The sequence below is a fragment of the Terrapene carolina genome, unplaced genomic scaffold, assembly GCF_002925995.2.
Source record: "Terrapene carolina triunguis isolate 2854851 unplaced genomic scaffold, T_m_triunguis-2.0 Scaffold114, whole genome shotgun sequence".
Taxonomy (NCBI): Eukaryota; Metazoa; Chordata; order Testudines; family Emydidae; genus Terrapene; species Terrapene triunguis.
Genome location: NW_020664465.1, coordinates 278,054 through 287,245, shown reverse-complemented (window position 1 = coordinate 287,245; position 9,192 = coordinate 278,054). Strand labels below are relative to the sequence as shown.

At 48.0% G+C, this 9,192-nt stretch overlaps 1 pseudogene; it reads right to left on the bottom strand.

The window, feature by feature from the left end:
• Positions 1 to 964: 964 nt before the first annotated feature.
• LOC113406644 lies at positions 965 to 1,686 on the bottom strand (annotated as a pseudogene).
• Between the last annotated feature and the right edge of the window lie 7,506 nt (positions 1,687 to 9,192).

The following is a 9,192-nucleotide window of genomic DNA, read 5'->3' as shown; positions in this document are numbered from 1 at the left end:
GAGTGGAGTGGAGTGGAGTGGGGTGGGGGCGGGGCCTCAGGGTGGAGTGGGGTTGGAGCACCCACAGGGAAAAATAAAAGTCAGTGCCTATGCCTGGCATTTCCATTTTGCGTGAAGTCCTGTGATTTTGAAATCTGCTTTTGTTTTGCATTGGAACAAACCATCGAAATTTGATGTTTCCTGCCAAATGAAATTTTTGAAATAACTTTGTTTCAGGTCAATGGAACACAGAGGCAAATTTAGAGTAGAATATAAAATAAAATAAAACAAATTGCAAAACTTTTTTTTTTTTTTAAATAAATGTTTATCAGAATTGACACTCCTGCGGATTTCAGTGAAATAGCCCATCAGAAATGTTTCAACCAGCTCGAATTTTGACATGTGCTTGTGAAGGACATATCCTTCTAAGGGCATTGGGGAAATAATCAGGCGCAGCAGCAATTTCTACATCTACAGCGGAAGATCAGCTTGCCCTGTATGGGCCTTCCCTACCACTGCTTGTGAATATGCAGGACTGGGGAAGTCCTAGCTATACCTCCTGCACACCTAAACATGCCCCTTTTGGGGTATGAAGCACCTCATAATGGATGCATGAGCAGTGGATTACAGTAGGTTCCAGCTTGGATGCACTATGAATGGGAATGCTGCTCTGTTCACCCTCTCCCTATCTGAATGGAAGAAATTCACCTGCTTCCAGCTGGCATCCAGATTTTGGAAGAGAGCAATGGATCTAGTGAACTTGGTGGCTCCGGTGCTACAAACATAGGCTGGTAGAAGCAATCAGAGCCCAACAGCTCTGATCACAGCTGTGGACAATGGAGAGAAGCAGGAGCTAGCACAGACCAGCAATGACTATTGCAGTCCTACAGGGTCAGTAGGGCCCAGAGGATGATGATCAGGGAGCAGTAGAATGAGGATAATGAAGCCTGTTAGAATTCCCAGTAGTGGTGTCCCCAAGCCTCTCTCATGCAGTAGCAGCTATTGGGTGGGCCATGAGATGGAGACCGTCCAGTGGCATAACCCCCCCCAATGAGATCATCCTGGCAACTCTCCCACAGGCCTTGCTCACCTCCTGGTTCCTCAGGCTGTAGTGTAGACGAGGGGATTGAGTAGTGGGGTGAGCACTGTGTAGAGCAGGGAGAGTGCCTTGCTGGGGTTCAGCCCTGTGCCGTCCCTGGGGGACATGTACACGGCCACCAGCGTTCCGTAGAACAGTGTCACCACGGTGAGGTGGGAGGAGCAGGTGGAGAAGGCTTTGTGTCTCCCCGAGGCAGAGGGGACCCTCAGCACAGCCCAGGTGATGCAAACGTAAGAAGCGACTGTCAGGAGGAATGGGTTGGCTGGGATGAAGGACAGGAAGAACGTGACCGTCTGGACCATGGAGGTGTTGGTGCAGGAGAGCTCCAGGAGGGGCTGGAAATCACAGAAGTAGTGGTCTATCTCGCGGGACCCGCAGAAGGTCAAGGGTATAAGCGACAGTGACACAATCCCCATGAACAGGAACCCGCCCACCCAGGACCCAACCACCAGCTGCCCGCAGACCCTGCCGTCCATGAGGGAAGGGTAGTGGAGTGGGCGGCATACGGCCAAATACCGGTCAGAAGACATGGCTGCCAGCAGGAAGTACTCTACGGTGGCCAGGGCGCTGAAGAGATAGAGCTGCGCAAGGCAGCCACCAAGAGATATCATCACATTGCCTGTCTGGAGACCAGTGAGCATCACAGGGGAGACGTTGCAGGTGGAGACAATCTCCAGGCAGGAGAGGCTGGAGAGGAAGAAATACATAGGGGTCTGGAGATGGGGGTCCAGCACCACCAGGAGGAGGTTGGCGGCCATGGATATGATATAGACAGCTAGGAAGCCAGTAAAGAGTGGGATCCACAGTTCCTTGAGGTTCCCAAATCCCAGGAGGAGGATGTGGGAGATGGTGGTGAGGTTTCCGCTGCCTGTGTCCTTCATAGGGAGGGTCTGGGGGAAAGAGAGTCAGCAGATAATTATGAGACAATGAAAAAACTATCCATAAAAGCCTGCAGCTATATGTCCTTGTGGGAAATAGTGCTGTCTAGTGATTACAGCAGTGAAGGAGAGGAGTGGGGGCCAGTGGTTAGAGCAATGGAGGCCCGGACTCCTGGGTTGTATCTTAGCTCTGAGAAAGGCCTGTTGTCTAGTGGATTAGAGAAGGGGGTCTTAGCATCAGGACTCCTGGGTTCTATCCTATGGCTAGAAGGGCAATGGGGTTTAGCAAGATAGAGCAAAAGTACTGGGCCTCCACCCCCATTGTGAATAAGAAAAAGTATCTTGAAGCTGTGCTTCATTTATTTCTCTTCTTTCAACAATGTGACCTGGTCAAAACTCAGAATTTCCATTCCATGGGTAATCCTGACATTCTGAAATTGCCTTTCATCCCAGATCATAATGAAACAGCAACATTGCCAGCAAAATTCTGACAAATTTCATTTTGGAGACAGCTAAAGAACCTTATCAAAATGTTGACGTGCTTTGTTGGGATAACGATAAAGCACTTCCTTTTTAACTTTATCATTTCTACTCGGTTCAATTCTAGTCTATTAAACTTGAGATGATAGTCGAATTGACATGCTTTGAAGTTACAGAAATAAAATACCGCACTCATTTGTCATAAAAATGTGCCAAAATCGGTATGTTCCCATGAAACATTTGCATTTTGTTGAATCACCAAACTGAGAGGAAAACTGGTCATTCAGCAAATTGTGGTCCAACTCCAGGCCCAACCTTTGCTGTGAACCCTGAGGATTCGGGACACCGTGGATAATAACTGGTAACACTATGTCAAGGTAAAAGCATGAGACTGTGTGCCAGGATAGGCCTCTCCTATCAAAACGCTCGATTTTGGCCTTTGCCTCTGACTTGCTGGTGACCTTGAGTATGTCCCTTAACCTCTCTGTGCCTCACTTTTGTTATTTATTAAGTACAAGACACAGCGATGAACCAAGTCCTTTCCCTGGACAGTTTACAATGTGAAGGGTCTTCACTGGGCCAGGGGGAAATCTTTAGCACGAGTGGGGCAGGGAGGCTTCAGCAGTCAACACGGGGAAATAAATTTAAACACCATTGTCCCTTGGCTGGCACAGGTAGCAGAGATCAATGATAAAAGTCAGAGATGTTTGTAGGGAATCCTGTTTATTTACAAAGAATATGCAGAGGGCTCTTTCCTCATTCAGCAATCCAAGTCTGCCTTTCCACTGGGTCCTGTGCTCAAAAGTAGCTCTGTCTCTTGGTTTTACCCCAAGGCTATGTTAACCCCTGCCTCTCTTGCGTTCTGCTTCTTTCTGCCTCTCACAGAAAGAAGCAGAAAGATATAGATATAAAGCTACAATCAACCAGGCCTCTCTGTTTAGATGTAAAATAAGTTCTCAACTCTTTCTGGAAATCAGGCCCTTTTAAAGTGTCTCAAATTGGGCCCCCTAAAATCCTGGCAAATATTTATTTGACAAATATTAGCCCAGTAGGTTTTTTTCCTATCACTGGCATCCATGCTTCTTTAAAGACTATCCACATGGCCACACTACAATTCCTAGCCACACTGCTCCCTGAAAGAGCCACACAGAGCAGAAAACTGGAAAAAGACCTCTCAACGATATACAGCAAATGCAACAACCACAGTTACAAACAGAGCTGGTTGGACGCTCTTTGGTCACAAAAATTCTTCAGCAACTGTTAAAACAAAAACGATGTTGGTTTTGTTTTTGCTAATACAGACTAACTTGGCTACCACTCTGAAACCTGTCAGCAAATGTTGCTGTTCTTCACTGAATAATTTACGCCAAGAAACAAGTGACTAGTGATTTTCAGAGGGTGGGCGCTCAGCCCTTTCTGAAAATCAAACCCTTTTAAAATGTCTCCTGTTGGGCACTGAAAAAAGGAGGCTTACGAAATCATGAGTCAAGTCTGAAAATCTTGGCCTTATCCAATTAATTTTTTTTTGCATTTACAGATAAGAACATAAGAACATAAGAAAGGCCATACTGGGTCAGACGAAAGGTCCATCTAGCCCAGTATCCTGTCTTCTGACACTGGCCAATGCCAGGTGCTTCAGAGGGAATGAACAGAAAGGCAATCATCAAATGATCCATCCCATCACCTATAGAGTGGTAAAGGGTACTGGTTAAAATGTTTTAAAGCTCCTAAGTCCCATTTTCAAAAACACCTTATTCACTTAGGAACCCCCTGATGAAGGGACTTAGGTACTTTTGAATATTTTACCCTCTGTCTCACTATGTGTTTGCAGTCCACCATGGAAGCCTGAAGGGCGAAGGAAATTATTGTAGTTTCATATACCATAAATGTTACCTTTCTCCTGCACCAGGAATGTAGGATCATCACCCTTGTTTGGGTCATGAAGCAGATAGCAGCTGATGGTATCGTGTCAATTCATCTCTGTCTTTAGTTCATCAAGTCTTTTTTCAACTGGTCCAGAGTTTGGTTGGAAGGAGACCAGCCACTGGCCAGAACCTGTGTCATTCTGGAAAAGCAGCACCAGAAATGATGTTACCCTTTTCCTATTCTTTTTATAGGAGACAGGAACCTCCCCTGAGTGATCTTGTGAAAATCTCTTCCAAAGGGAATCATTACAATGTTGTTCATTATAATCATTTTTCTTAACTTAAGTACATGCCTTGGGGGAACAGCATTAAAAAATAATCCTTTATATGTTTGTATTTAGTCCATTACCGAGCTTATTAATGAGAGCAAGTTGCCAGGACTTCATTTTACATCCGTCAAAAAGATACATCCAGCAGTACAGCACCCCTGCTAAGTACGGTTACTCTTATTATATTGCTATGAGCTGGGTGAAAACTTGTTACAGGTTGAGTGAAACCTCATTCAAACTGATGTGTCAATGGGCCCTTCGTTTAAGATAGTTGTAAGAGACAAGAGGCCAACAAGCTCTGCCCAGAAAGTAGCACCATGTGGACATTCAGGTTTCTACTGGGTATCGTGACCGGGTCTGTGAGAGAACACACAGAAAATGAGACCAGACAAGAACCTCAGCAAAATCTGAAGAGAGCTCGTGGATCCGTTGGATAGAGAGGCTTGGGGCCATGAGCTGAGGAACTGCTCCTTTTGTTCCTAGCTCCTCCTGTGTTTGGAGAAGGAGGACTTGGTACATCCCTTGTAAATAAACAAGACTGCATCTGAGCGAACACCATCCTCCATTGGCTTCTGCTTCCAGCTGGGAACTTCTCCAGGGTCCCGAACTATGACTAGCTGCTTGGATCGGAAAGAGGCAACAGTATTATTGTTGCCATAGTGCACAGAGGCCCTGTCATGGACCAGGGCACTGCAAAAGGCAGAACAAAAGGAGAGTCACGCACCAAATTCTGACAACATGGGCAGGGTGGAGCCCCCCTTTGGGGATGCTAGACCCCGACTCCGCCCCTTTTGCCCATGGTCGGAGCACCGAAACCACCTGCCCCCCCACGGCTGGAGCCCCAAGCACCTCCCCTTCCCCGGCCGCATGGCCCCCAGGCTGGCCGAAGCCCTGAGTACCCCCCGCCTTGGCTGGAGGAGCCCCGAGCTGGCTGAATTCCTGAGTGCTCCCGGCCTCAGCTGGAGGATCCCCATGCTGGCCAAAGTCCTGAGCGCTCCCAGCCTCATAGAATCATAAAATCATAGAATATCAGGGTTGGAAGGGACCTCAGGTGGTCATCTAGTCCAACCCCCTGCTCAAAGCAGGACCAATCCCCAACTAAATCATCCCAGCCAGGACTTTGTCAAGCCTGACCTTAAAAACCTCTAAGGAAGGAGATTCCACCACCTCCCTAGGTAACCTATTCCAGTGCTTCACCACCCTCCTAGTTGAAAGCTTCTATCAGATCCCCCCTCATTCTTCTCTTCCACAGACTAAACAATCCCAGTTCCCTGAGCCTCTCCTCATAATTCATGTGCTCCAGCCCCCTAATCATTTTTGTTCCCTCCGCTGGACTCTTTCCAATTTTTCCACATCCTTCTTGTAGTGTGGGGCCCAAACTAGACACAGTACTCCAGATGAGGCCTCACCAATGTCGAATAGAGGGGAATGATCACATCCCTCGATCTGCTGGCAATGCCCCTACTTATACAGCCCCAAATGCCGTTAGCTTTCTTGGCAACAAGGGCACACTGTTGACTCATATCCAGCTTCTTGTCCACTGTAACCCCTAGGTCCTTTTCTGCAGAACTGCTGCCTAGCCAGTCGGTCCCTAGTCTGTAGCAGTGAATGGGATTCTTCCGTCCTAAGTGCAGGACTCTGCACTTGTCCTTGTTGAACCTCATCAGATTTCTTTTGCCCAATCCTCTAATTTGTCTAGGTCCCTCTGTATCCTATCCCTACCCTCCAGCGTATCTACCACTACTCCCAGTTTAGTGTCATCTGCAAACTTGCTGAGGGTGCAGTCCACGCCATCCTCCAGATCATTAATGAAGATATTGAACAAAACCGGCCCCAGGACCGACCCTTGGGGCACTCCGCTTGATACCGGCTGCCAACTAGACATGGAGCCATTGATCACTATCCGTTGAGCCTAACGATCTAGCCAGATTTCTATCCACCTTATAGTCCATTCATCCAGCCCATACTTCTTTAACTTGCTGGAAAGAATACTGTGGGAGACCGTATCAAAAGATTTGCTAAAGTCCACTGCTTACCCCTCATCCACAGAGCCAGTTATCTCGTCATAGAAGGCAATTAGGTGAGCCAGGCATGACTTGCCCTTGGTGAATCCATGCTGACTGTTCCTGATCACTTTCCTCTCCTCTAAGTGCTTCAGAATTGATTCCTTGAGGACCTGCTTCATGATTTTTCCAGGGACTGAGGTGAGGCTGACTGGCCTGTAGTTCCCCGGATCCTCCTTCTTCTCTTTTTTAAAGATGGGCACTACATTAGCCTTTTTCCAGTCATCTGGGACCTCCCCCTATTTCCATGAGTTTTCAAAGATAATGGCCAATGGCTCTGCAGTCACATCCGCCAACTCCTTTAGTACCCTCGGATGCAGCACATCTGGCCCCATGCACTTGTGCTCATCCAGCTTTTCTAAATAGTCCCAAATCACTTCTTTCTCCACAGAGGGCTGGTCACCTCCTCCCCATGCTGTGCTGCCCAGTGCAGCAGTCTGGGAGCTGACCTTGTTTGTGAAGACAGAGGCAAAAAAAGCATTGAGTACATTAGCTTTTTCCACATCCTCTGTCACTATGTTGCCTCCCTCATTCAGTAAGGGGCTCACACTTTCCTTGACCTTCTTCTTGTTGCTAACATACCTGAAGAAACCCTTCTTGTTACTCTTAACATCCCTTGCTAGCTGCAACTCCAAGTGTGATTTGGCCTTCCTGATTTCACTCCTGCATGCCTGAGCAATATTTTTATACTCCTCCCTGGTCATTTGTCCAATCTTCCATTTCTTGTAAGTTTCTTTTTTGTGTTTAAGATCAGCAAGGATTTCACTGTTAAGCCAAGCTGGTCGCCTGCCATATTTACTATTCTTTCTACACATCGGGATGGTTAGTTCCTGCAACCTCAATAAGGATTCTTTAAAATACAGCCAGCTCTCCTGGACTCCTTTGCCCCTCATGTTATTCTCCCAGGGGATCCTGCCCATCTGTTCCCTGAGGGAGTCAAAGTCTGCTTTTCTGAAGTCCAGGGTCCGTATTCTGGAGGAGTCCCGGGCTGGCCAAAGCCCTGAGCACCCCCCTCCCACCAGGAGCCCCAGGCTGGTGGAAGCCGTGCCGTGCCTTCCCTCCTGGGACCCAACCCTCCCAGGGGAAAAGCCAAAGCGTCTGTTAGAAGATGCTTTTGATATGACCCATGCAGGTTCCGGGGCGGCTGAGGAGGTGGTATGTGCCTCCTCAACCACTCCGGAACCTGCATGGGGCATAATAAAACAAAAGCTTTACCACCAAACCCAGGAACTGGGGTCCGGCGGACGTGGCTGCAGCAGCGCCGGGGGTGGCAGAGCCTCCCCATGCCTATTATACCCACCGCCCATGGCCTCCGTTCTCACAAATTGGGCACCAAAAAATGGAGGTACCCCAAATTAGTGGACAGGCTGCACAGTTTTGGCCATCAGGCTTGAATTATTTTTGGAACGTCTGAGAAGCTGCAGCTCCCATTTAGTATGATCTGGGAATGCTCAGCAACACTGGAATTTAGGCCCAAAGCTGAAAACCACTTTTGGAAATAATCGCCTAAGGCTAGGTCTACACTACAGCGGGGGGTCGACCTAAGATACGCAACTTCAGCTACGTGAATAGCGTAGCTGAAGTGGCGTATTTTAGGTCGACTTACCTGGCTGTGAGGACGGCTTCAAGTCGACCGCTGCCACGCCGCCGTCGACTCCGCTACCGCCTCTTGCCGCGGTGGATTTCCGGAGTCGACGGTAGAGCCATCAGGGATCGATTTTATCGCGTCTTCACTAGACGCGGTAAGTCGATCCCCGATAGACTGATTGCTACCCGCCGGATCGGCGGGTAGTGAAGACGTGCCCTAAGATTTTAGTTGTTCCTGCTTTTTCATAGATTAATAGATTTGATGGCTGGAAAGACCCATTAGATCAGTTAGCCTGACCTCTTGAATAGCAAAGGATGGATAATTTCACCCAGTTACCCCTGTACTGATCCCAATAACTTGCATTTGACTAAAGCATCTTCCAGAAAGGCATCCAGTCTGAGAACGCACTGTTTCCTAAGTGCTGGCACTCACAGCCCATGGGAACTTGACCACTTGGATAGAAAAGTCTTGCATGAATCTCACAGTTTTCAAACTATTTAATGTGGCCCTTTGTGGGTGACAAATTGGCCCAGTGCAGAGCTCCAGATTACATTAATCCAGGGGGTAGTTTATGCATAGACTCAACACAAGCATTGTTTGCGCATTCCTGAGAGGTGCTGAGCACACGCAGCTCCTGCTGGCTTCGTAACCAGGGTTCGGCTCCAAATTCATTCTGTGTAATTGACCTGGGCCCAATTCTGCACTCTGTGGGCCTGATCCTGCCACCCTTATATAAGTAACCATGACTCACTCTAGTGACCAAGCTGGCTTTGCTATGAGCACTTGCATGAGTAACTACTAGCTGTGTGAGTAAGGGCTTCAGGAGGATGCCACTTTTGCAAGCAAAACTCAATGGACGACCCGGTGGATTGAAGAAGACCCTTAGGGCTAGGTTTACACTGCAGGTGGAT